Source organism: Hyla sarda, chromosome 4 (assembly GCF_029499605.1).
Source record: "Hyla sarda isolate aHylSar1 chromosome 4, aHylSar1.hap1, whole genome shotgun sequence".
NCBI classification, from domain to species: Eukaryota; Metazoa; Chordata; class Amphibia; order Anura; family Hylidae; genus Hyla; species Hyla sarda.
This window is the reverse complement of record NC_079192.1, coordinates 320,995,680-321,023,659: the sequence shown is the minus strand read 5'-3', so window position 1 is coordinate 321,023,659 and position 27,980 is coordinate 320,995,680. Positions and strand designations below refer to the sequence as shown.

The following is a 27,980-nucleotide window of genomic DNA, read 5'->3' as shown; positions in this document are numbered from 1 at the left end:
TATTTTTAATTATTATTGGACTATGCGCACACAATTTTGAGCCTGATTTTGAGCCTTAATTGGCTCATCAAAATAAAAATTTAAAAACTGCTTTTTTTTATATCTGTGTTTTGTTTTTTGTCCATTTTCTTTTTGGTCTTACAAAAAAAAAATTGTGGTTTGTGATAAACTGGGTTTTATATGTACTGTTACCTATGTTGCTAAGGAGCCTTTGTTGTCAAGGGGAGTATGCAAGGTGAACAGGTGGCTTGTCAGTGACCAATGGGATCTCTCTAAACTGTCCCCCTTATATAGTGAGGTCAGGGTTCAGCTCACTCTCTTCAGTTCAGTGCTGAGCTGAGGTACAGTGTAGACAAGTCTGAGGAGTCTGTGGAGTGTTCCTGAAGGAGGCCTGGTCCAGCAACCAGGCATCTACTTCAAGTTAACCCCTGCACTGTCGGTGAAAGTCAAAGCCAATGGTAGGACCTAAACATAGTGGGGAATTCTGCTGAAGTCCAGTCCAGTCCCAGTAGTCAAGTCAGTCAATTACTAAATTCAAGCATGGCTGCATCAGTCTATACAACTGCAACTACAAGTCCCAGCAAGCCGAGAAGCTGCCCTAAGTTCACCCTGCATCTCCTTAGTGCCCATGTGAGCTGTATGGACTTTAACACCTTGTCTACCTCAGTAAAGCATACCAGTTAACCGTAACCTTGCATCGGAGTGATTATTTGCCCCGTGCCTGGCACTGGTGACGCTGGTCTACCTCGGGTGGTGTATTAGTCAACTACGCCCTGGCGTTTCAAAGAGGTTAATGCACACATTACCCTGTCTGACACAACATGTATACAACTCACCTAAAGGAATGTGTCTCCATAGTAACAGACTAAAAGCAAACCCTGTGTAGTCTGTAGTCACACTCGTTTTTAACTAATTCTTATTTGTTACTATCATACATCAGTAGATCTATAGGGCTTGTCTGGTGCAGACTGGCACTTCATATGCTCTATTAAAGGAAAGCTGTAGTGGTATATAACTTATATAGATCGCTGGGGGGTCCAACCGCTGGGGCCCCAGCAATCTCCTGTACGGGGCCCCGGCAGTGCTCATTAGTGTTGAGCGGCATAGGCCATATTCGAATTTGCGAATATTCGCGAATATATGGACGAATATTCGTCATATATTCGCGAATATTCGCATATTCGTAATGTTCGCGTTTTATTTTCGCATATGCGAACATTCGCGTATGCGAAAATTAGCATATAAAAAGTTAGCGCACGCGAAAATTCGCATATGCGGAAATTAGCATATGCTAATTTTCGCATATGCGAATTTTCGTCCGGCAGTCTCACACAGTAGTATTAGAGCCTTCTTTACACCACACAAGCTGGAAGCAGAGAGGGGTGATCACTGTGATGTGTGCTGTGAAGAAAAAAAAAAAAACGAATATTCGTAATTACGAATATATAGCGCTATATTCGCGAAATTCGCGAATTCGCGAATATGCGATATTCGCGAATAATATCCGAATTGCGAATATTCGCGAGCAACACTAGTGCTCATGAAGGAAGCGTGTCCATCCCCGGCATGATGCGGCGGCCGACACGCACCCCCTATATATCCCATAGAGATACATGGATTGGGCATGTCAGCCGCTGCATCATGCTGGGATGAAAGGTTCTGCCGGGTCCCCGTACAGGAGATCTGACCGCTAGGATCCCCCGCAATCTATAGCTTATCCTCTGCCTTTCGGATAGGGGATAAGTTATATACCACTACAGCTTTCCTTTAATGCATGTTGCTCTAATATGCCTAGTACATTGTCTCACACTGATGTTCTACAGCCATGCTTGCAGTCAGTGAGAATTTGGGTGAGAAATGATTCTATGTTATTTTTCAGGGCTTATTGATTTAAATTCTATGTCCATGGTATGCATAATTTATCTTTAGAATGACTTATGTAATTGTTCTCCAGTGGAGGTCAGTAAGGAGCTTAATATTGCATGGCTATATTCAGGAAGACCATTGTGTGATGACTATATGTGTTCTTATCAGTATAGTGGTTGGCACTTTTTTTTTTTTATTTATTCCTTTTTCACATATACAACTCGATACACCATAAATATAAAAATATAAAAAAAGAAATAAAAATACATTGAATACATATCTCCCCTATCCCCCCCCCCCATAACCCCTCTCCCTCCCCTGTTAACCCGATGTCTGTTCTTTTTTTATTTGCATCTATTCCACTCTCTAGGGCCTTCTTTTTCCCCTTATAGTATATTACCTCAAAACTTCTCACTTTTTTCCACTTTCCCATCCTTAAAGAGGTACTCCGGTGGAAAACTTTTTTTTTTCTAAATCAACTGATGCCAGAAAGTTAAACAGATTTGTAAATTACTTCTATTAACCCTTAAGGACTCAGCGTTTTTCGGTTTTTGCATTTTCATTTTTTCCTCATCACCTTCTAAAAATCATAACGCTTTCAATATTGCACATAAAATTCCATATTATGGCTTATTTTTTACGCCACCAATTCTACTTTGCAGTGACATTAGTCATTTTACCAAACAATCCACAGCAAAACGGAAAAAAAATTCATTGTGCAACAAAATGTAAGAAAAAATTAAATTTTGTAACTTTTGGGGTCTTCCGTTTCTACACAGTGCATGTTCCTGTAAAAATGATACCTTATCTTTATTCTGTAGGTCCATATGGCTAAAATGATACCCTACTTATGTAGGTTTCATTTTGTTGTACTTCTGAAAAAAAATCATAAATACATGCAGGAAAATGTATACATTAAAAATTTTCATCTCATGACCCCTTTTTATTTTTCTGTGTACGGGCCGGTATGAGGACTCATTTTTTGCGCCGTGATCTGAAGTTTTTATTGGTACCATTTTTATATTGATTGGACTTTTTGATTGCTTTTTATTAAATTTTTCATGATATAAAAAGTGACCAAAAATACACTATAACACTGTACACACTGATCTTTTACATTGATCACTGCAAAGCCATAGCTTTGCATTGATCAGTGTTATAAGCAGTTGATCGGACGCGATGGAGACAGGTGAGGGGGCCTCCGTTCGCGTGCTAGCTGATCCGGACATTGCGATTTTATCATTTCATTTAATTTTAGACGAGGCGATCAAGTTTGATTGCCGCGTCTAAAGGGTTAATAGCGCGATGCACAACGATTGGTGCCGCACGCTATTAGCCCAAGGTCCCGGCTATCATTAGCTGCCGGGACCGACTCGGTATGATGAGGGGTCACGGCGGGACCGCGTTATATGCCAGGACTGGACACAGGGCGTACAGGTACGCCCTGCGTCCTTAAATCCTTCCAGTACTTATCAGCTGCTGAATAATACAGAGGAAATTGTTTTCTTTTTGGAACACAGAGCTCTCTGCTGACATCACGAGCACAGTGCTCCCTGCTGACATCTCTGTCCATTTTAAGAACTGTCCAGAGTAGGAGAAAATCCCCATAGAAAACATATGCTTTTCTGGACAGTTCCTAAAATGGACAGAGATGTCAGCAGAGAGCACCGTGGTCATAAAAAGAAAATAATTTCCTCTGTAGTATTCAGCAGCTAATAAGTACTGGAAAGATTAAGATTGTTTAATAGAATTTATTTACAAACTTAATTTAACTTTCTGGCACAAGCTGATTTAAAAAAAAAAAAAAAAAAAAAAAAAAAGGTTTTCCACCGGAGTACCCCTTTAATCTGTGGATTATATGGCGAAAACCATTTCTCAAAATCTTAATTTTAACTAGGGCAACAGCTTTCAGTATTACTTTCCCAATTTCCAATATTGTTCTTCCCTATCCCCAGTGGTTGGCACTTTTACACATGCACAATTTTGTTGCGTTTTTGGTTATGGTTTGGTTATGAACTTTTTTTGTCTCTCTCTATGACTAAATGTGATTTAAAAGAGAATTATAGCTGGGGAATGTTTAAGTAAGGCTGCCTTAAAACTAAAATATTAAAGCATACCTACTTGCCCTGATCCACTCAACCAGTCACTGGCTGCAGCCAGCATTCCCTGCAGGGTCAAAGTGGGGAGCAGAGCATAGCAGCAGGGTTGGGGCAGCTGTGGGGGGGTATTGGTACAGGTAAGTAGGCACTCTTTTTTTTATTTTTTAAGCACCCTTACTCGCTTTCAGAAAGAAATTCCATGCTAAAATACCCTTTTAATGTTACTGAATAGTCTATATATTCTAATATATATGGGTGCCAGCATTCTTGGGCTAGGCTGAAAGTCCAATATGACAAATAAATGACTTGACAAAGGATAAGAAGCAAGCAGACACGTTGCCACTTTGTACTAACCCCTTGGGGACGGAGACCATTATGACCCTAAGGACGGGAGCATATTTTGCAAATCTGACCTGTGTCACTTTAAGCATTAATAACTATGGGATGCTTTTACTTATAAATTTGATTCTGAGATTGTTTTTTCGTGACATATTCTACTTTATGTTAGTGGTAAATTTTCGGCGATACTTGCATCCTTTTCTTGGTGAAAAATGCAAAAATGTCATGAAAAATATGTAAATTTTGCATTTTTCTAACTTTGAAGCTCTCTGCTTATAAGGAATATGGATATTCCAAATAAATTATATATTGATTCACATATACAATATGTCTACTATATGTTTGCATCATAAAATTGATGAGTTTTTACTTTTGGAAAACATCAGAGGGCTTCAAAGTGCAGCAGCAATTTTCCAATTTTTTGCAAAATTTTCAAAATCGGAATTTTTCAGGGACCAGTTCAGGTTTGAAGGGGATTTGAAGGGTCTTCTCGTTAGAAATACCCCATAAATGACCCCATTGTAAATACTGCACCCCTCAAAGTATTCATATTGACATTCAGTAAGTGTGTTAATTTTTTACACTGGCATGTTCTTGTAGACCCAGTTTTTGAATTTTTACAAGGGGTAAAAGGAAAAAAATCCTCTCAAAATTTGTAACCCAATTTCGCTCGAGTAAGAAAATACCTCATATGTGTATGTCAAGTGTTCGGCGGGTGCACTAGAGGGCTCAGAAGCGAAGGAGCAACAATGGGATTTAGGAGAGTGAGTTTTTCTGAAATGGTTTTTGGGGGGCATGTCCCATTTAGGAAGCTCCTATGGTGCCAGGACAGCAAAACCCCCCACATTGCACACTATTATGGAAACGACACCCCTCAAGAAACGTAACAAGGGGTCCAGTGAGCCTTAACACCCCACAGGTGTTTGACAACTTTTTGTTAAAGTCGGATGTATAAATGAAAAAAAAAATCCACTAAAATGATGGTTTATCCCCAAATTTTACTTTTTTACAAAGGGTAATAGGAGAAAATGCCCCCAAAATTTGTAACCCCATATGGAAATACCCCATGTTTGGACGTCAAGTGCACTGCGAGCGAACTACAATGCTAAGAAGAGAAGGAGTGCCATTGAGCTTTTAGAGAGATAATTTGTTTGGAATGGAAGTCGGGGGCCATGTGCATTTACAAAGCCCCCCGTGGTGCCAGAACAGTGGACCCCCCCACATGTGACCCCATTTTGGAAACTACACCCCTCACGGAATGTAATAAGGGGTACAGTGAGCATTTACACCCTACTGGCGTTTGACAGATCGTTGGAACAGTGGGATGTGCAAACAAAAAAATTACATTTTTCATTTTCACGGACCACTGTTCCAAAAATCTGTCAGACACTTGTAGGGCGTAAATGCTCACTGTACCCCTTGTTACATTCCGTGAGGGGTGTAGTTTCACATGTGGGTATTTATTTTTTGGGGTTTATGTCAGAACCGCTGTAAAATCAGCCACCCCTGTGTAAATCACCAATTTCGGCCTCAAATGTACATAGTGTGCTCTCACTCCTGAGCCTTGTTGTGCGTCCGCAGAGCATTTTACGCCTACATATGGGGTATTTCCGTACTCAGGAGAAATTGCGTTACAAATTTTGGGGGTCTTTTTTTCCTTTTACCTCTTGTGAAAATGAAAAGAAAAGGGCAACACCAGCATGTTAGTGAAAAAAAATTTTTTTTTACACTAACAGGCTGGTGTAGACCCCAACTTTTCCTTTTCATAAGGGGTAAAAGGAGAAAAATCCCCCTAAAACTTGTAGTGTAATTTCTCCCGAGTACGGAGATACTACATATGTGTCCCTAAACTGTTTCCTTGAAATACGACAGGGCTCCGAAGTGAGAGAGCGCCATGTGCATTTGAGGACTAAATTAGGGATTGCATAGGGGTGGACATAGGGTATTCTATGCCAGTGATTCCCAAACAGGGTGCCTCCAGCTGTTGCTAAACTCCCAGCATGCCTGGACAGTCAGTGGCTGTCCGGAAATGCTGGGAGTTGTTGTTTTGCAGCAGCTGGAGGCTCCGTTTTGGAAACACTGCCGTACAATACGTTTTTCATTTTTATTGGGGGGGGGGGGGGGGGGGACAGTGTAAGGGGGTGTATATGTAGTGTTTTACTCTTTATTAGGTGTTAGTGTAGTGTAGTGTTTTTAGGGTACATTCGCACTGGCGGCTTACGGTGAGTTTCCCGCTAGGAATTTGCGCTGCGGCAAAAAATTTGCCACAGCTCATACTTGAAGCAGGAAACTTGCTGTAAACCCGCCCGTGTGAATGTACCCTGTACGTTCACATGGGGGGAGGGGGGGCACACCTCCAGCTGTTTCAAAACTACAACTCCCAGCATGTACTGACAGACCGGGCATGCTGGGAGTTGTAGTTTTGCAACAGCTGGAGGCACACTGGTTGGAGAACCTTCAGTTAGGTTCTGTTACCTAACTCAGTATTTTCCAACCAGTGTACCTCCAACTGTTGCAAAACTACAATTCCCAGCATGTACTGATCACAGAAGGGCATGCTGGGAGATGTAGTTATACAACAGCTGGAGGTAAGCAACTACAACTCCCAGCATGCCGAGACAGCTGTTTTCTGTATGGGCATGCTGGAATTTGTAGTTTTGCAACATCTGGAGTGCTACAATTTAGAGACCACTGAACAGTGATCTCCAAACTGTGGACCTCCAGATGTTGCAAAACTACAACTCCCAGCATGCCCAGACAGCAAACAGCTGTGTGGGCATGCTAGGAGTTGTAGTTTTGCAAGATCTAGAGGGCAGTATAGAGATCACTGTGCAGTGGTCTCTAAACTGCAGACCTCCAGCTGTTGCAAAACTACAAATTCCAGCATGCCCACACAGCAAACAGCTGTCTGGGCATGCTGGGAGTTGTAGTTTTGCAACATCTGGAGGGTTACAGTCTAGAGACCACTATAGTGGTCTCAGACTGTAGCCCTCTAGATGTTGCTAGGCAACTACTCACCGGCTTCCGTCGCATCCAGGGAGCCGTCCTCTTCTGCCGCACGCCGCCCGCAGATCTCGGTCGCCGATCGCCGTCGCTCCGCTGCCTCCGGAGGGGTAAGTTGACGTCGGCGCCACTCCTCTTCGTTTTCCCCGTTCTGCCCCGCCTATTGTGGGTGGGCAGGACGAGGAAAACGAAAGTAAACCCCCCCGTCCCCGATCTGCTATTGATGGTCGCGTCTAGACCACCAATAGCAGAAATAGGAAGGGTGGCACCCCTGCCACCTCACTTCTATCGCTTTAGGGGGGATCATGGGTGTCTTAGACACCCGTGATCCCCCTTCTATTCCGGGTCACCGGGTCACCATAGACCCGTAATGACCCGGAATCGGCGCAAATCGCAAGTGTGAATTTACTTGCGATTTGCGCCGATCGCCGACATGGGGGGGTCTAATGACCCCCTGGGCATTTGCACGTGGTGCCTGCTGATAGATATCAGCAGTCACCCGGCCCGGTCCCCACCCGGCGCGCGGCGGGGACCGAAATTCCCACGGGCTTATGGATACGCCCTTCGTCCTTAAGTACCAGGACGCCCTTCGTCCCCAACAGGTTAAAACATACCGTATATCTGTCTGGTTGCTATTATATAACAAGAGCCAATAAGGGTTGTACACAAGGAGCGTTTTCACAGTTTTATTGGTGAGGGGGCTATCAAAAGGGAAAACTACCTACTAGGGGCCTATATTCAGAGGGGAACTACATACTGGGGATCTATATACAGGGGAAATACCTATTGGGGACCTATATACAAAAGCAAACTACCTACTGAGAAAGCTATATACAAAGGGAAACTTCCTATTGGAGACTAATATACAGAGGAAAACTACCTTCTGGGAGCATATCTACATAGGGTTACTATATGTGGGGCACTCAAATGCAGAGCAGAACTACCTACTGGGGTCCTAGATACAGAAGTAAACTACATATGGGGTACCTATACTGTGGAAAATACCCACTTTGCCACCCTTTGTATATACTGAGGAAAATACCTACTTGAGCACCTACTTTATTAATTTGGGAAAGTACATACTGGTGGGTCCTGTCTACCTACTTGAGCAACCTTCTGTACCTACTTATTTGGGAAACCCACCTCCCCCTTCTCCCTAACACACTTACATGCTCGGACAACAAATGGGCATTATTACTGTTGAAGGCACCATAGACAAAGGAAAAAGAAAAGAGGATGCTGAAAATTCTGGAATATAAAAAGTTTGTCTGGCAGGTACTGCAGAGACTGGTTGTGGCTGGTAGAAATTGTCCTGGCGCAGGGCCAGATGAACATGCTAAAGAGAAAGGGAACGACTCAGATCAAAGAAGACGTCACCTGTACGCCACTGGTTGTAACTGTACTTATACAGTCTTCAGAGACTAAGTAGAGCAGGTATCTACAATTGGATGGGCACTGTATGGTGGATATTGGTCTGTGTACAGTTTTTCCATTAGTAACAGTATGGTTATAATACGAGGTCTTGGTGTGGTGATTTTTTTTTCTATCCTCCCCCCCCTTCCCTTGTGTATTCTCATGGAGCCAATTCCTCCAAAATATGTTAAGATGCTTAGCCTTACATAGAAATCCTTTCAGAGGACATTTCCCCTCCTTTTAGGCTGAGAGATCTCTCAATGGATATACATTGAACTTCCGTAACTTGACAGTGTGACACATTAAGATTTCTGTACAGCTGTAACTGATATACAAGATGTGCAAGAAACGTTAAGAATTTTGAATGAATAACCATTCTTAGTGCTATAGCCCTTATAAAAATTTTTATCTGATGATCTTAGCATCACTCACATCTTTGTTATAGGAAAAAAAAAAACAGCACAGCTGGATCTAATGCACACTGGACACTGGTGGCACCCAATCGACCTCACTGACTTTAAGGCTAAGTTCACACTGTGGAATTTCTGGGTACAATTTCTGCGGGAGATCGAGCCGGCGGCACTAGGACCGCACGGTCTACATTGCCGTCCCCATAGATGGCAATGCATTTCTGAGCAGATCTCCCAAAAGATCCACCCAGAAATGCATTGCAGTCTATGGGGGCAGGAATGCAGTCTGCTTGGTCCTAGCGCCGCTGGCTCGATCTCCGGCAGAAATTCTGCCCAGAAATTCCGTAGTGTGAACCTAGCCTAATGGGTTATGTTGGGTTTTTGTCATGCTGTCCAGAACCTCTGATGCAAGTGTGAACGAAGACTTAGATTAACGGATGGAGTCCAGTCTGCCTTATTGACAGCTCTTATTGCATTAATTTAGCAATAAACATTAGAATTTTCTTCATGAAACCTGCCGACGGGATCTTGCATATATGGGAACTGTTTAATGGTCTACTAATGTCTATTATGAGATTTAGTCCAATTTTTTTTACACTAAAAAGAATTAAAAAAGCATATGTAAATTGGTATCAGAAGACATACCAGCTGTTGTATGTCTATGCTCAACTTTTTAGGCAATCTGTACAATCCTATTCACTAAAATGTCTATAGAGCCTGTCTTGTGGAGCAGCGAGTGAGGGAGAAGCACTTAGCTGAAAGATTAGTGGACTGAGCCCTGACTGTCCCTTTGACATGTCAAAAGTTTTTAAAATGTCAGTGGCACTTTAGGGGAGAACTTCAGACACAATTAAGTAGCTGATCGCATGGAGTCCGACTGCTAAGACCTCCGCTGGGACCTCCCCTCAGGAATGGAACCCCGCTCTCAGTGAGGATCTCCACAGCTTTCAGTTCCTGTGACAAGTCCATGCTGGCATCAGTTGCTCCTTCAGTAATGTAACAATATCTTGTTACAAGTCTTGTTGTTGTTGTTCTACTAAATCAGGCCATGGCTCATCCTCTGTGCCTTCATGATGACATGTGGTTGGCAAGGCAACTGCCCCAAGTTGATGTCAGGTTCTAGCAGCCTATTTAAGAGGGTCTTCAGCTATAACATATCACGGTCATGGTGATTGAGGTACATTCTTCAGTAATTCTTATTCCTGTATTTTGCTATTACATTTGACCTCTGAATATGATCCTGGTCTTTACCTTGCTGCTGACTATCCTTCTGTCCTTTTGATTAGTTGGTAGATACTTGTTCTACTTCTGTTTGTGGCTAACTCCTTAAAGGGGTTATCCTGGAATAGAAAAACACAGCTAATTTCTTTCAAAAACAGCTCCACGTCTGTCTCCAGGTTGGGTGTGGTTTTACAACTTGGCTTTATTCCCTTCAATGGAACTGAGCTGCAGAACCATGCCCATTCTGGAGACAGATGGGAGCTGTTTTAGAAAGAAAGTAAGAAAGAAAGAAAGCTGTGTTTTTCTATTCCTGGAAAACCCCAGTTATTTAATGCATACCTGCTTTATTCTCTTACATGGTGTATTTCTGATCTCCTGGTGATGACCCTTTGCTCTATTCCTGACCATGCCAAGGCTTCATTAAAGCTACTGCTGCCAACCTGTCACTATTCTTGGGTCCACAAGCTTGGAATCCTTGCACAAAACTACCACACCTTCTTACAGGGCTTGTGACTTACACAATCCACATTACAGTATGTGACCAGAAAAACTTTCTGTAACCATAAAGATGTGTACTTTATGTCTGTAGAGTAACTGTATAGGGATATGTCGGCACTTCCATAGAATCTGCGGTGGTGCACGAGGTAGGGTAAAGCCACAGGTAGAAGAAAGATGATACCCAGCACTCACCAGTAATGTACAGTGGAGATTTATTATGCCATAGTGTAGTTCAAGGACGTGTTTTGGTGTAGGAGCCTTCCTCAGCTGTCTTCCTGCCTATACTACCTATACTGTCTGTATAAAACCTGTGTTTTTATTAGCCTGTATTTCTTTATATAATTTAAAAAGAAACCTCTTAGAATTTCCTAATATAATTCTCAAAATTTTATTACCCAACCTACCCCAGTAAAAAGATCGTATCTGTGTTTTTAATGAAACAAAACAATAATATGACAAACCGAAATTAAAGCCAGATTCCCTTATAAAGGAACTTGGAAAAACACTGAAATAAATGGGCCATCTGAAGTATTAATGTGGAAGAAATTCTGATAATAAAAGAAAAAACATAGACGACTATCCCATTAAGTTAGAAACAAAAATTTCCATTTATGCAGCTTGTGCTATAAAAGGTCATCTGTACAAGAAAAAGTGATACTTCCAGAGGCTTCCAGGTGACTCATTCATAGGAATGCTTTAGTAAAAGCAGGATATTTATTGCACTGCAGAATAAAAACAAAGGTTATTGCAATTTCAGCACTGCATGGAAATAACTGGTTTAAAGTGTGCCTTCATTATGGCCTAGACAGCCACACTGTACAGCTAAAGAATTCCTTACTTTCCTCTGCACCATTTCCTCTTCCATCTTGCATTCCTTTCCTATAGGCAATGTTAGAGATGGGTATTCTAGCTGACATGCACAGCATGCGGAGTGTTAGCCTAGAATACTGGCCTCTAAGGAAAATGGCGTACGGCTGCCAATGGCCATTAAAGGGGTACTCCGGTGCTTAGACATCTTATCCCCTATCCTCTCACTTGTGACAAGACTAGAAAGACCAGCAGATCAAGTATGTTAGGCCCAAGGCCTGATTATTAAAATCCTATATGTGTATTATAATTATAACTGTGTGATGTGCTATCCAAGCCATGGGTGAGAGGTCATTCAGACTGTGTTTTTGTGTATTGCATTTTATTGGGGGGTCTGGCTATTTGTTTACATCTTCTTTGAAGTCAAAGGTTTTTTTGAAGTCATGCACTCTGGTCCCATCATATAATCAAACAGATAAGGGGCCAGGAAGAGAGAAGACCCCCTGGTGGGATCAGAGGGGAGGGGGGAATGGAGTCTCCCTTCCAAAAAGGCAGCTATATAATATTTAACAATGCTAGACTCAGGCTGTTCAATGCTGTGCGACAAGCTGGCAAGACCATCCTAAGAACAACTGGACTCTCACTCACTCATGGACTGCTATATCATCATGCTGTAAGAACTACATCTTTTGTTTTCTGAACTTGCCTTGCTAAACTCTTTATATATTTATGTACCTGTATGTAATTTGTTTATTTTTATATAGTCAGCACTGTGATACCTTTTATCAGATTAAATGTTTAATTAATCAGCTCTGGTCTTTGATCTCTAAATATATGAGCTCACCTTTCTGAAGGAGGCTCTGCTAAACACGTTTATCTAAGGGTTAATTTGGTGACTTGCTGGGACTTGTAGTGGATACCCAGAGGTCTGGCGGCTTTAACCCTTGCACCATCACACTCTCTCTAATGTCTTGGCTGGACCGATAGGGTGTGATTGTGACAAAGTAACTATTTAAAAAGCTGGACAATTTGGAGAAAGGAAGGCTCTACACAAACACAGATTGTTGTCAGATATCAATACAATGCCCATTAGGAAGAGCACTGTTTTAATAACTCCAAATCAAAGCCCTTCCTGTGCCTATTAAATCAGGTAGCCAATTGGTGTTTAAAGGGGTACTCCACTGGAAAACATTTTTCGTTTTTGTTTTAAAGAACTCAGACAATAATACACCTGGAGCAGCAGGGTACAAATCTGACACAATAGTAGTACAAAGTATGACAGGTAGATGCCAATAACTATAGATAGAATGTGACGAAAAATAGTAGTCTTTGTTATTGACTGCATATATTCCGGAAGGGTAGAGAAAAATACTGCAGTGGGTAACATTAGGTCAGTAGATAGAAATATAGAAGAGTATCTTGGCAGTAAACTAAAGAAATTTTGATGCCACAGTTGCTCAAACTCAGAAGAAGGAAAAGCGCTAAGGTGAGTTTTTGTTGTAATGTAAAGAAGACAGAAGCAGTTTGTCCTCCCACACTTTCTGTATTTGGTCTCCTCACAGAGACAAACATGCAATAGCTGCAGGGACAAAAATATAAACATGTTTTAACCAATGTATATTACAAACATTCAAATAATGTTGTTTTCTACATTATGTAGAAAAGTTATTGCTTATGACAGGTACACTTTATGTATATATCGGAAGATTCTTTAGAGTCAATTGCAAGTCCCTTCATTCTCTGAAGATATCGTATTTTTTTCAAGATTTCTAAAGAAGAGTTAATTCGGATACCTTTTACCCCAGAAAGTGTTGCATGGCCTATAAGACATATGTCAGCTAGCCGTTTCCAAAAAGCAAAATATTACCCCTATGAAACCATTCTGATCAGGTGATGGACAGGAGTTTTTTTCAAATGCAATCATAGTTTGGGCAGTTAAATAGAGAAAAGGCACTGAGACAGACGCATTGAAGAATTACTGTCATTTAAATAAATAAAAAATTTTTGACATGTCACACAGACAGTATTGATTGGTCCCAGTGCTTAGATCACCATCATCTCTAGTTGTGTGCTCCACTTTTGTTTAACCCCTTAAGGACTCAGCCCATTTATACCTTAAGGACTGGCCATTTTTTGAACATCTGACCACTGTCCCATTAAACATTAATAACTCTGGCATGCTTTTACTTTTCATTCTGATTCCGAGAATGTTTTTTTCGTGACATATTCTACTTTATATTAGTGGTAAAATGTTGTCAATACTTGCATCAATTCTTGGTGAAAAATTCCAAAGTTTGTTGAAAAAATTGAAAATGTTGCATTTTTTTAATACTTTGAAGCTCTCTGCTTATAAGGAAAATGGATATTCCAAATACGTTATATATTTATTCACATATACAATATGTCTACTTTACGTTTGCATCATAAAGTTGACATGTTTTTACTTTTGGAAGACATCAGAGGGCTTCAAATTACAGCAGCAATTTTCCAATTTTTCACAAAATTTTCAAAATTGGAATTTTTCAGGGACCAGTTCAGGTTTGAAGTGGATTTGAAGGGCCTTCTTTTTAGAAATACCCCACAAATGACCCCATTATAAAAACTGCACCCCTCAAAGTATCCAAAATGACATTCAGAAAGTGTGTTAACCCTTTAGGTGTTTCACAGGAATAGCAGCAAATTGAAGGAGAAAATTCAAAATCTTCATTGTTTACACTCACATGTCAATGTAGACACAGTTTTTGAATTTTTTTCAAGTGGTAATAGGAGAAAAAGCCCCCCAAAATTTGTAACCCAATTTCTCTCGAGTAAAGAGATACCTCATGTGTGTATGTCAAGTGTTCGGAGGGTGCAGTAGAGGGCTCAGAAGGGAAGGAGCAAAAATGGGATTTTGGAGAGTGAATTTTGCTGAAATGATTTTTGGGGGCATGTCACATTTAGGAAGCCCCTATGGTGCCAGAAAAGCATAAAACCCCCACATGGCATACCATTTTGGAAACTACACCCCTCAAGGCATGTAACAAGGGGTCCAGTTAGCCTAAACACCCCACAGGTGTTTGACGACTTTTCATTAAAAGTGCAGTTTTTTCCCCAAATTTACCATTTTTACAAAGGCTAATGGGAGAAAATTTGTAACCACATCTCTTCTGAGTATGGAAATACCCCATGTTAGGACGTAAAATGCTCTGCGGGCGAACTACAATGCTCAGAAGAGAAGGAGTCACATTTGGCTTTTGGAAAGCAAATTTTGCTGAAATGGTTTTTGGGGGGCATGTCGCACTTAGGAAGCCCCTGTGGTATCAGAACAGCAAAAAATACCCTCATGGCATACTATTTTGGAAACTACACCCCTTAAGGAATGTAACAAGGGGTACAGTGAGCCTTAACACCTCACTGGTGTTTGATGACGTTTTGTTAAAGTTGGATGTGTAAATGAAAAAAAAAACGTTTTCACCAAAATGCTGTTTTTCCCCTAAATTTTTAAATTTTTACAAGGGTTAATAGGAGAAAATGACCCCCAAAATTTGTAACCCCATTTCTTCTGAGCATGGAAATCCCCCATGTGTGGACGTCAAGTGCTCTGCTGGCGCACTACAATGCTCAGAAGAGGAGAAGCACCATTGAGCTTTTGGAGAGAGAATTCGTTTGGAATGGAAGTCAGGAGCCATGTGCGTTTACAAAGCCCCCCATGGTGCCAGAACAGTCGACCCCCCCCCACATGTGACCCCATTTTGGAATCTACACCCCTCACAGAATTTAATAAGGGGTGCAATGAGTATTTACAATGAGTATTTTCCCATCCAACTTTAATGAAAATTCGTCAAACACTGTGGGGTGTTAAGGCTCACTTTACCCCTTGTTACGTTCCGTGAGGGGTGTAGTTTCCAAAATGCGGTCACATGTGGGTATTTATTTTTGTGTTTATGTCAGAACCGCTGTAATATCAGCCACCCCTGTGCAAATCACCAATTTAGGCCTCAAATGTACATGGTGCGCTCTCACTCCTGAGCCTTGTTGTGCGCCCGCAAAGCATTTTATGCCCACATATGGGGTATTTCCGTACTCAGGAGAAATTGCGTTACAAATTTTGGGGGTCTTTTTTTCCTTTTACCGCTTGTGAAAATAAAAAGTATGGGGCAATACCAGCATAAGGGGTAAAAGGAGAAAAAGCCCCCCAAAATTTGTAGTGCAATTTCTCACGAGTATGGAAATACCCCAAAATACTCAGCGGCTGTCCAGAAATGCTGGGAGATGTTCTTTTGCAAAATCTGGAGGCTCCGTTTTGGAAACACTGCCGTACAATACGTTTTTCATTTTTATTGGGGGGGGGGGCAGTGTAAGGGGGTGTATATGTAGTGTTTTACCCTTTATTATGTGTTAGTGTAGTGTTTTTAGGGTACATTTGCACCGGCGTGTTATGATGAGCTTCCCGCTAGGAGTTTGCGCTGAGGCGAAAATTTTGCCGCAGCCCAAACTTGAAGCAGGAAGCTTACTGTAAACCTGCCCGTGTGAATGTACCCTGTATGTTCACATGGGGGGGGGGGGGGGGGGCAAGCCTCCATCTGTTTCAAAACTACTTTCAGCATTACTGACAGACCGTGCATGCTGGGAGTTGTACTTTTGCAACAGCTGGAGACACACTGGTTAGAAAACCTTCAGTTAGGTTCTGTTACCTAATTCAGTATTTTCCAACCAGTGTGCCTCCAGCTGTTGCAAAACTACAACTCCCAGCATGTACTGATCACCGAAGGGCATGCTGGGAGATGTAGTTATGCAACAGCCCGAGGTACGTAACTACGAATCCCAGCATGCCGAGACAGCTGTTTACTGTTTGGGCATGCTGGGATTTGCAGTTTTGCAACATCTGGAGGGCTAAAATTTAGAGACCACAAACTGCTGTGTGGGCATACTAGGAGTTGTAGTTTTGCAAGATCTAGAGGGCAACAGTTTAGAGATCACTGCACAGTGATCTCCAAACTGTGACCCCCCAGCTGTGGCAAAACTACAAATCCCAGAAAACAGCTGTCTGGGCATGCTGGGAGTTGTATTTATGCAACATCTGGAGGGCAACAGTTTACAGACCACTGTATAGTGGTCTCAGACTGTAGCCCTCCAGATGTTGCTAGGCAGCTCAACGGTTTCCGTAGGATCCAGGGAGCCAGCCACACGTCATCGCCGCCCGCCGATCTCCGTTGCCCGCTGCCTCTGGATGGGTAAGTGGATCATCTGCTGTCAGTCCTCTTCGGTTTCCCCGTACTGCCCGGCCTATTGTCGGTGGGCAGAATGGGGAAACCGAAAGTTAACCTCCCGCCCCCGATCTGCTATTGGTCGTCACTTCAGGCGACCAATAGCAGGGATAGGAGGGGTGGCACCCCTGCCACCTCACTCCTTTCACTTGAGGGGGATCGTGGGTGTCTTAGACAACCACGATCGCCCTTATATTCCGGGTCACAGGGTCACCATAGACCCGTATGACCCAGAATCAGCGCAAATTGCAAGTGTGAATTCACCTGCGATTTGCGCTGATCGCCAACATGGGGGGGTCTGATGACCCCCCTGGGGATTTGCACGGGGTGCCTGCTGATGGATGTCAGCAGTCACCCCGGTCCGGTCCCTGCCCGGCATGCGGCGGGGACCGAAATTCCCACTGGTATATAGATACGTCCTAGGTCCTTAAGTACCAGGAAGCCAGGGCGTATCCATAGGTCCTTAAGGGGTTAAGGACTGCAAGAGAACTGATGGGTCAATCGAAAATGAACTACCTGTGATTTTACCAATCAGGTCCACTTGAAAAGTAGGACATTCTTACTATATTTTAGACACTGTGCCTATAGTGCCAGCACAGGTCTGAAAGTGATGTAAATTGAAAATGTCAGACTGCATGGATTTGATAGAATGTTAGTTTTTTTTTTTTTTTTTAACGGTTTTAAAAGGTATTTCAGACTTTGTGACAGAGGAGATATTTTGTCTAGGCTGTTGAAGCACCTATGCAGTTGAGCTCTTTTTCTCATTTGGTAAACGGTCAGGTCAAAGTTGGTAAAACTGGGGTTGGGGATGTAGCTGAGGTATTAAAAAATATCCAAGAGAATTAATGAAAAGTGCAGATGAATACCTGAATCATCATCATTGTGGTTGTATTCTAGAAAACAACTAGGGGAAAAAGGAGGTATTCCAGAAAATGACTGGAGGTACGGGCAGGCTCAGGCACAAGAACAGTGTAAGGAGTTGGATGTCATGCAACACTTCTTAAAAAAGATCTCGAAACGTGTATGGAGGTCAGAAGAGTGCAGTGGCTGTTTCCAATCGTGGTGGCCCAGTACAGGAGTTGCACTCCTGTACCCTTGCTGCCCTGTCAGGTAGACTCTATTCAGTGACCCTGAGCCCCTCTTTTGTCTGTATTCCCTAAGTAGTTAACTACCACCTGTGTTATCTAATGTAATGTATATAACTTGTCATATACCTTTAAATACTGTTGTCAAGTGTTGTATCCAAGGAAGGTACCATTGACCATGTGACCTATAGAGTGACTTATGGGACCCCTCCAGAGTCTCCCCCATATAAACCCTGGGAGGAGCTAGTTCAGTCTCTTCTCTACTGAGTGCATCAAGGTCAAGTCCTGAGAGAGTGTCTGGTGTCCCAAGGAGGCCTGAAGCCTACCACGCAGCCACGCAGTCCACTACCCCACAGCAAAGTGAACGTAAAAACCTGGTCAGCTACATACGGGGTGAAGTCTGTCTAGTCAGTCCCAGTCAAGTCAGTCAAGATTAATCTGTGTTAAGTCAGCGTGGCCCTGTATCAAAGTCCCAGCGAGCCCTAAAGTCTCTGAAGTCACTGGTCACCTCCTTGGGCCTGGCTAAGCTGTTAAGACTGTTAAACCTGTCTATCTCAGTAAAGCTGCCGTTGTTCTGTAACTTGGCGTCGGAGTCATTATTTGCCCCGTGCCTAGCCCAGGATCCAGCAGTATACCTTCGGGTGGTGAAGAGGTTAAACCACGCCCTGGCATCACGAACACAGGGGGTTAATGCCATCTGCCCTAGGGTAATAACATCTGCCCTCATCACACAATTATGGGTAAGAAATGTTAATTCAAATAATTTTGGCAACTATGAGGTAGTATGAAGCCATCCCTGGATATTATTGGTAGATGTAGGCAGTGCAATCAGCACTAAGTAGTGTCCCAACTATTGTGATTGAATACAAGAGGTATTCATTTATCAGCCATCTGAACTTTCTCCTCTGGGCACTTTATTTGTATTCTGGATGTTGTCATTTAAAAACCCTATTCATGCTACATGTTTTTTTGTCATCATGTTTTAAATTTATAATAAAATATAATTTTTATATGAAGTGCTGTATGAACTCAATGTTTTCTGGTATAATATTCCTTCTAGGGCCTACAGAAGATTCTGACCTCATCCACAGGTCATTTGTGCCATCCAATGTTTCCTGCGATTTGTTACAACAATATATTCATCACTGCTCACCGAAAAGAGGGTCCATCTCAAGAACTGGGTTCAAAGGAAGAATGGGTCTTTTAGAGTTAAAGTACGCTTTCCCCTTGGCTACAGTTATCACTGGCCTGATTTCACCAAGTCCTTTATTCTTGAAGTCTATGCATCATCAGTAGACATTACAGCTGTTCTCTCACAAAAAGTAAGAAGCAATGGGAATTTTTTCTCCTGTGGTTTCTTCACCATGGCTTTTCCTCATGCTGAAAAGAATTACAGCATTGGCGTTTTTGGCTTTTTAACTAGCTCTTAAGGTGTGGAGACACTTTACACCATTACACAATTTTGATTTATCTACAGCTTATACTTTGTTTTAACCCCATCAAGCATGCTGGCCCTTGCTTTTCTCTAAGGTCTACTTTTTTCAGGCAAAATTGTGAAGGCAGATGCCTTGTTTGCCTCTTTTGATCCTAAAGACCAAGATTCTAAGCTCCAATCATTTGTCAGATCCAGTTGCATCTTGCTCAAAGATATGCCTCTTGGGCAATTTTCTGTTCCATAATATAAGAGATACCTATTTGATTCCGTTCATCCAATCGTGTTGCCAATCCAGGAGTACATAAAAAATCTGGACTCTATTTATTGTGGTTACTAATGGTCTTCTATGGCATGAGATGTTAAAGGGGTAATCCATAGACTTGCATTAAGGGGGCGTGGCCATGATGTCACGAGCCTCCAGCGCTGCACCCAACTCTTTAAACAAACACCGGGTGCAGCACGGAGATTGCGGGGGTCCCCAGCGGCAGGACCCCCCGCGATCAGACATCTTATGGGATAAGATGATAAGATGTCTGGGGGCGGAGTGCCCCTTTAAGGACTGTGTTGTCCTGTTCTAAGAGGTCTCACTTATGACCAGTCAGTTTACTCCATCAGTTTCTTACTTTAGAGAGCTTGTGGACATCTCCATAAGCTTCATATTTGCACAGTCTTGTGGGGGGACAGAATATTTAATTCACTTGACTTTCCTGAACAGCAGCCTTGTCCTTCCTGTTCATCGAGCATGTGTTCTACCTTCTTGATCTCCGTAAGTGCATTGTTTCAGAATGGAGCTTTCACTTTATTTCCAAATTCTAGTTAACACTCAGCAAAATATTGGAGGTCAAGCTAAAGTAGTTTAGCCGGCCCTGCATGGATTCCATAGGCCACAGGTAACACTGCCTCTTTCAAGCACTGAAATGGGCAAAAACCTGCTTGGTATATAAGCTTGACCAATAGATTTTGGAAACATCCACAAAGAAAAATGTTGCAGCACTCACTAGTTCAAGCAGTAGATTTATTGTAAAAACAGATAAGGACATCAGACACCAGGACTAGAGATGAGCGAACTTACAGTAAATTCGATTCGTCACAAACTTCTCGGCTCGGCGGTTGCTGACTTATCCTGCATAAATTAGTTCAGCTTTCAGGTGCTCCTGTGGGCTGGAAAAGGTGGATACAGTCCTAGGAGACACTTTCCTAGGACTATATCCACCTTTTCCAGCCCACGGGAGCACCTGAAAGCTGAACTCATTTATGCAGGAGAAGTCAGCAACCGCCGAGCCGAGAAGTTCGTGACGAATCGAATTTACTGTAAGTTCGCTCATCTCTAACCAGGACCTCTCCTGGCGATTAGGTTAAGTGGAGCCTGCTGTACAATTTTTAACCCCTTAAGGACCAGGGGTTTTTCCATTTTTGCACTTTCATTTTTTCCTCCTTACCTTTAAAAAATCATAACTCTTTCAATTTTGCACCTAAAAATCCATATGATGGCTTATTTTTTGCGCCACCATTTCTACTTTGTAATGACATTTTACCCAAAAATCTACAGTGAAACGGGAAAAAAAAATCATTGTGAGACAAAATTGAAAAAAAAATGCCATTTTGTAACTTACCCTACTTATATAGGTTGGAATTTGACGTTCTTCTGAAAAAAATCATAACTACAAGCAGGAAATTTTATGCGTTTAAAATTGTCCTCTTTTGACCTCTATAACTTTTTTATTTTTCCGCGTATGGGACGGTATGAGGGCTTTTTGCGGCCTGATATAAAGTTTTTAGCGGTACCATTTTTGTATTGATCGGACTTATTGATCGCTTTTTATTCCTTTTTTCATGATATAAAAAGTGACTAAAAATACACTATTTTGGACTTTGGAATTTTTTGCCGCGTACGGCATTTACCGTGCGGTTTAATTAATGATATATTTTTATCATTCGGATATTTTTATCATTCGGATACCACATATGTTTATTTTTATTTACACTGTTTTTTTAAATGGGAAAAGGGGGTTGATTCAAACTTTTATTAAGGGAGCGGTTAAATGATCTTTATTCACTTATTTTTTTCAGGTTTTTTTTGCAGTGTTTTTGCAGTGTTTGCAGTGCTCCCATAGAGGACTATAACACTGCAAACACTGATCTTTTACACTGATCACTGGTTTCTCATAGGAAACCAGTGATCAATGATTCTGCCGCTTGACTGCTCATGTCTGGATCTCAGGCCCTGAGCAGTCATTTGGCAATCGGACAGCATAGAGGCAGGTAGGGATCCTCCGGCTGTCTTGTAAGCTGTTCGGGATGCCGCGATTTTGCCGCGGCGATCCCGAACAGCTCCCTGAGCTAACAGGCATTGTTTTACTTTCACTTTAGATGCGGTATTAAAATTTGAACGCTGTGTCTAAAGGGTTAATAGCGCGCGGCACCACAATCAGTGCTGTGCGCTATTAGCCACGGGTCCCGGCCAGGCCTGATCCCTTATGACACGGGCCGATACGTCCTTGGTCCTTAAGAGGCTAAAACACAGTTTTTTTAAATTGAGGAATAGAATAAGTTAATTCCTAAAGTACTGTGTGGCTCAAGCTTTTAGCTGCCATTTCCATGTGGAGAATTGCCATATGTCAGAGGCCAGTGGGAGTCCATCAAGTTCAACCTGTATCCCTATTGTGTCCCTACCGTGCTGATCCAGAGTAAGGTAGAAAAAAACTTTATTGGTGTAATGTCCGTTTGTCTGTATTTTGCATTTTATGCTTTGGGTCCTGTTCAAACATTAGGTTTGTGTCTGAACAGTTTGTGTTAATTCTCCCTGGGATGGGAAGAGTTAACCTTCCTGACTTCAGCACTGGGAGGATATATAAGACCCCTTCAGGTGCTGTTTGGGGCTGGTAATAAGACTCTGATCATGGCTTGTTTATGATGCACCTTAGCTTTTGTCTGTCTGAGCAAATTTCCTGAGTTTTAACCATGGTTATCTGTCCTGTTTGATATAGATTTTAGCTTGCCTTGTTTTAGTACCTTTGCCGGGTTTTAATTTTCATGTATTGTTCGTTCTGCATATGCTTTGTGTTTCCTGAGTCCATATTCACTCTGTGCATTTGTCAGTCCTGTTTTGACCTTGTTTGATCTTGGATCTCCTATGATAAAATCCTGTTCTGAGCCTTGTGCTAATCCGTCTATCTAGGAGTGATCTAGTCTTGTGTCTGTACCTGTGTTTGCTTGTATTTAGGATTTTTGTTTTCTCATAGGTTAGTATCCTGATTACTTAGTGGAGAGTGCCCACTAGCTAGGAGCCTATTTGGCTTTGGTATTGATGTCCCTCCATGATTGTAGTGTGGTGTCCTGTGTGTTCCTTGTTCTGAGTCCAGTGTGAACAGTACTCTTGATTTCCTGACCTGACCTTGATTTCCTGCCTTGTTTGTGCTGGTATATCTGTTTGTTTCTATGTAGTATTCATGTTCCTAACTTGTTTCCCGACATGTACAGTTTGTTTTGTTTGACTCTTACTCCTATGCACTTGTTGTCGATCCATCATTTAGGGTGGATGAGCAAGTAGGCAGGAAGAGTGTTTTTTAGGGACAGCTTAGGGATCACTACTCCCTGCTGCCCCCCATTCATGGCAATACATTCCATAATCTCACTGCTCTTACAGTAAAGAAGCCCAGCTCCTCTGGTGTAGAAACCTTCTTTCCTCTAGACATAGAGGATGCCCCTTTGATACTGATACAGTCCTGGGTATTAATTGATCATGGGAAAGATCTCTGTACTGCTCCCTCTTTATACATAATAGGTCCTTTCCATGTCAATCATTCCCAGTGTTTTCCAATTTAATACGTATTCCCAGCCTGGATTTTCCCTCCCAATGTATAGATTTATCAGTGTTGAAGCTTATCTGCCACTTCGTAACCAAAACCTCCAGTCTATCTAGATCCATTTGGAACAGTGTGCTGTCCTCTATTGTGTTAACCTCTTAACAGAGCTTAGTATCATCTGCATAGATTGACACTTTACTACTCAATCCCCCTACAAGGTCATTAATAAATATATTAAAAAGAATAGGACCCTAAACATGTATGGAGGTATGTACCATTAATAACCACACTCTGTTTCCTATCACTTTGACAGTTACTTACCCACTTACACACTTTGAGGGTCATCTATTAATTATGGCCTTTTGTCAGTTCATGTGTTACAGAGTTTTTGACAAACATGTAACAAATCATAATGTCAGACGGCACTTGCTAAATCTGTTGCTCAGCAAGATCACTTAATAAAAGCTCTTTTTCAAAACACAGCTAGCTAGCGGCATATATAAGGAGCCGGAAGGTTGTTAACCTTACTGTATGCCTTTCTTTGCTTGTTTTTATGGCAAAATGTTATTTTTTGACGGGTAACTTTTTTTAGGCGCCACTTTTTTTCTTCCTTGGTTAGACAAGTGTCACGTAAGGGAGAGTTTACCTTATCTCGCTGTATATTACCTGCCATTTCATTTTCCTCTGTGAACACAGAAGTTGAGTTGGAGTAAGGTATTGTTCAGGATCATATGAAGAGTAGCGTATGTAGCTGGATATGTGGAATTCAAGAGAGCAGTCAGCATTTTTTGATGGCTTAGTTAGAGGCTTTGTAGTGGTGCGGTTCGTACCTCTATCACAATGTTGCCATCTGTTGGGTTTGTGGGTTTGAAGGAATAAGGGACAACCTCTGCATTCCTGCAGGGCTGGATTGGTGACAGCCTTAAACAGTGCAACCTGTATGGAAGTCAGATAAGGGGCAGTATGGCTGGTCAGTATGTGGATCTGACTCTTTGTGGACCGGCTTGTGTGCCTGATCACCTTGTTGGGGTTCTGAGGTGTCTCTAAGGAGTCTTGGGAGGGCATATTTTGTGCCAGGGGGCAATGGGAGCTGTTTCTCATATAAAAAAAAAATGATATATATATATATATATATATATATATATATATATATATATATATATAATAACCCCTTTATTGAACAGGCACCAGGCAGTGCTCATTTTAGGTGTGTCTTGCCTCCAGCTCATCAAGCCATGTCTGCAAAAGGTATATTTTTCTATATGTAATATGTTTTTTCAGCGTGTTATATTTTTAGCTTTAGACAGGCTTGTTTATTCCGTACTGATGGACATATTGGACAAAGGGTTCATTGGGTGATTGATAATGTCTGTGCAAGAAGTGACTCATGGATACAGATAAAACTGTTTTATAACACAAGTATAAACCTAGTCTTGCATAATAACTATTATTAGACGAACAGACAAATATGTGAAAACAAAACCAAATATATTTTTACTAAATGTTCTTATTATATACACTCTTAGTAAGAAGTAAAAGAAGGAAAGAAGCGTAGCTTACAAAGCATGTACATGGTTGCCCACAGCTTCTCACAATATGGTCCCAAGCTCATGATTTTGTGCATAACTTCTCTGTAATGGAAAATGTCACTTTATAAAGAATACTAGATATTTCCCGGAGAACGTCTTGCACTCTATAATTCTATTTTTGCATGTGCCAACATTAATTAAAACCTTTTTGTGCATATGTCTTTAACAATTATAACATCATGTGTAGTCTTTCAGTACTCAGAAAAAAAAAAGTTTCAGTGATGTTGGAACGCTCAGGAAACAACCACCAGATGGGAATGTCATTTCAGCCCGAGAGCAGCAGACTGCACAGCATTCTTTAGAACCAAACTGTGCACTTCTTGGCGCTGGCCCAGCTCCTAACTTCTGCTGTGTATCCTGGACAATGAGTTTAGAAAGTATGGCCAAGGCATGTTAACTGTGAATGGACTGTCTCGAACGTCTGACAATGACCAGATTTTTTTAATGAAGCTGAAATGTATCAGAAAGCAGTGTAAAAAAATCAAGAGCGTCAGAGTTAGGAGGCAAAGCAAGAACAGCTCGTACCATATGGTCCCATTCCTTTCAGTTGGCTGCCTTGGTTTTGTTGTACGCCTTAGCTCATGTTAGGCTGTAATTACAGTTTATTTAAGCTGAGATGTAGTGAACATATGGTCCGGCACCAGGAAACTGGAGCAACTTATATAACCCTTCCAACAAAATTACACTACAAAGTCCCCCAGACATACAAAATGATATGTGTATGTATTTAGTTCACAGTACAAATCTTTAACCTAAATTAGGCCCCTAATAGATACCCCAATACTCATGACATTTTTTTTGCCATGTGTTAACAATACCATAAAATTAGTAAATAGGTCAGAAAGCATAAATCATTTGGGGGAATATACTAAAACCGGTGGTTTTAATGCCGGACTTAAAGGGAAACTGACAGATAGTTCAACTGCACTAAACTCAGAGAGCAGAGTGCTCACCCCCCCCCCAGCTCTCACTTCCTAGTGACGTGGGAATGAACAATTTGAATAATGAAGCCAGAGGCGGGGCTGCGGGCAGAATATAAATGAGGCAGGGGAGCCAGGCCAGACGGCTCCCCACCTCCAATGCGCACTGGAGCACATTAGGAATAAAGGTATTTACCAACATAACTCTAAACCTCCCGAACGGATTTAAGTGAATTACCCATTTTAAAGGAGTTCACCCGCAATATAACCCAGTATACTGGGTTTAGTGCAGGTTAACTGTCAGTTTCCTTTAAGTAAATCCCGCTGACTTTTGCTTTGCTCAATTTATTAAGTGGAGCATGCCCCTTAATAAATCAGTCACTGCCTATGTGCATCGCTTCTAAATCTGTTAGTGAACTAAAGCTAGCATAGATTTCAGCTACAATTTACGTTAACTCTCTAGAGTCAAGTGTAGTAAATCATGTGTAGCGTGGGGCCACACCCCTTCCCTTTACACTGTACACTAGGCCCTGCTCACAGGGTAAGTGAGATACAAAGTTGAAACAAATATAAAATTTTTGTGCAAAATAGGAATTTGCACATAAATCTGCAACTTTTTAATACCTACTAGTTTCATAAATGCCCCCCCCCCCCCCCTCTCCCCCTTTTGATGATGCCCAGCTGAGCACCTTTTTCCCTTTGTTACAGAGATTGGTGCTCCTCACCAGTGGACCTCCACTGATCAAACCTACTGACACGTAAGTATGTCTTGTCAAAAGGTTTGTTTGTTTTTTAAAAAGGGTTTTCATGTTTTTGACATTTATGGCATTCCAACCAAACATTCCCAGACATTTTTGTTGATTTAATTTGAGAGTGAACACATAGTAATGGTGCCCTTTTGAAAGAAAAGGACTATCAAACAGTAACTCAGGGATTCATTTCATCATATACAAATGTATCTTGTAGGTTCAGGTATCAAATGTGAAAGTCCAGGTGCTTGCTCTGGCTCTCCAGGCCATAAAGCCCAGTGGCACCACTGATGAATTAAACAGATGTGGAATGGTGCAGATGTTAAAGGGGTACTCTGCCCCTTGACAACTTATCCCCTATCCTATCCCACGATCTCCCTGATGCACCTGGCATTTGTTTAGAGCGTCGGGTACAACGCTAGAGGCTCGTGAGGTCACGGCAGTCACGCCTCCTCAATGCAAGTCTATGAGAGAGGGCGTGACTGCCGTCAAGTCCCTTCCCATAGACTTGTATTGAGGGGGTGTAACCATGATGTAACAAGCGGGGCGTGACCATGACATCACGAGCCTCCACCCCACATTGCCAGTCATCTGGCATGGAGCGAAGTTCGCCCGTGCACTGGATGTCTGGGGTGCCGCAGCTGAGTTCGCAGGGGTCCCCAGACAAGAAATCTTATCCCCTATCCTATTTTATAGGGAATGAGATGTCTAGAGGCAGAGTACCCCTTTAAGGTGTAAGAAATTAGAGGTGATGCATTGCATGGCAAAGGCTTGTTACTTGTTAATTAAACCTTGTTTTTGATGTCACCCCTGCAGAGAACATACCCATTTGAGCTCGGTCTTGTCACTATTTTAATGGGTGGGGAGATTCTGCATATGGATGAGGTGTCCACAGCTTCTGCCTTATTAGCCAACAAGCAAGTGACCTAATTTTTTTTTTTTAAATCTTTGCTAAGGAGCTACTTGTCCTTCTATGTCTGGCACCGCTCAAAGGATCAATGAAAGTATGGTCGGTTCATATCCAAACCCCTGCTTGGAACCAACAAAGTATTTAAAAAATCCAGAGCTAAAATCCTTTTTTATTAAATATCTATCCATTCATCCAGTTTTCTTATATGCCTCACACATGTGTAAGTGAAGGTGCCCTGAATTGTAAATAATCATCTATAATCCAAAATTCCCCAAAAGGATTCCCAGGGTTGCAATGTATACCAATTCCCTTTTGAGCCTAAGCCCAGCCAGGACTGAATCCCTATTTCTGGGGAACCCCCCCCCCCCCCCCCTAAAATTTCAATTTATTACTTCTCACTTAAAAATTATTCTTGTATACTCTATGTGTTCATATATAGTCATATAGAAATGTAAAATTACAAAGTGGATATAAAATCCTTTTCTGAGTGATTGTATTAGTCCACTCCTTTATTTTGGGGATTTATTGCAGCAGAATCATAATTCTGAGAAATTCCGATCATTACTGTCAACACAATTATATTG

At 41.8% G+C, this 27,980-nt stretch overlaps 1 long non-coding RNA gene across 1 annotated transcript; it reads left to right on the top strand.

Moving 5' to 3' along the window:
- The first annotated feature begins 331 nt into the window (after positions 1-331).
- On the top strand, positions 332-27,393 carry LOC130367047 (uncharacterized). The gene is made up of 3 exons (XR_008892058.1): positions 332-458; positions 26,446-26,495; positions 27,303-27,393. It is a non-coding gene; the product is annotated as an uncharacterized LOC130367047 (long non-coding RNA).
- The last annotated feature ends 587 nt before the right edge of the window (positions 27,394-27,980 follow it).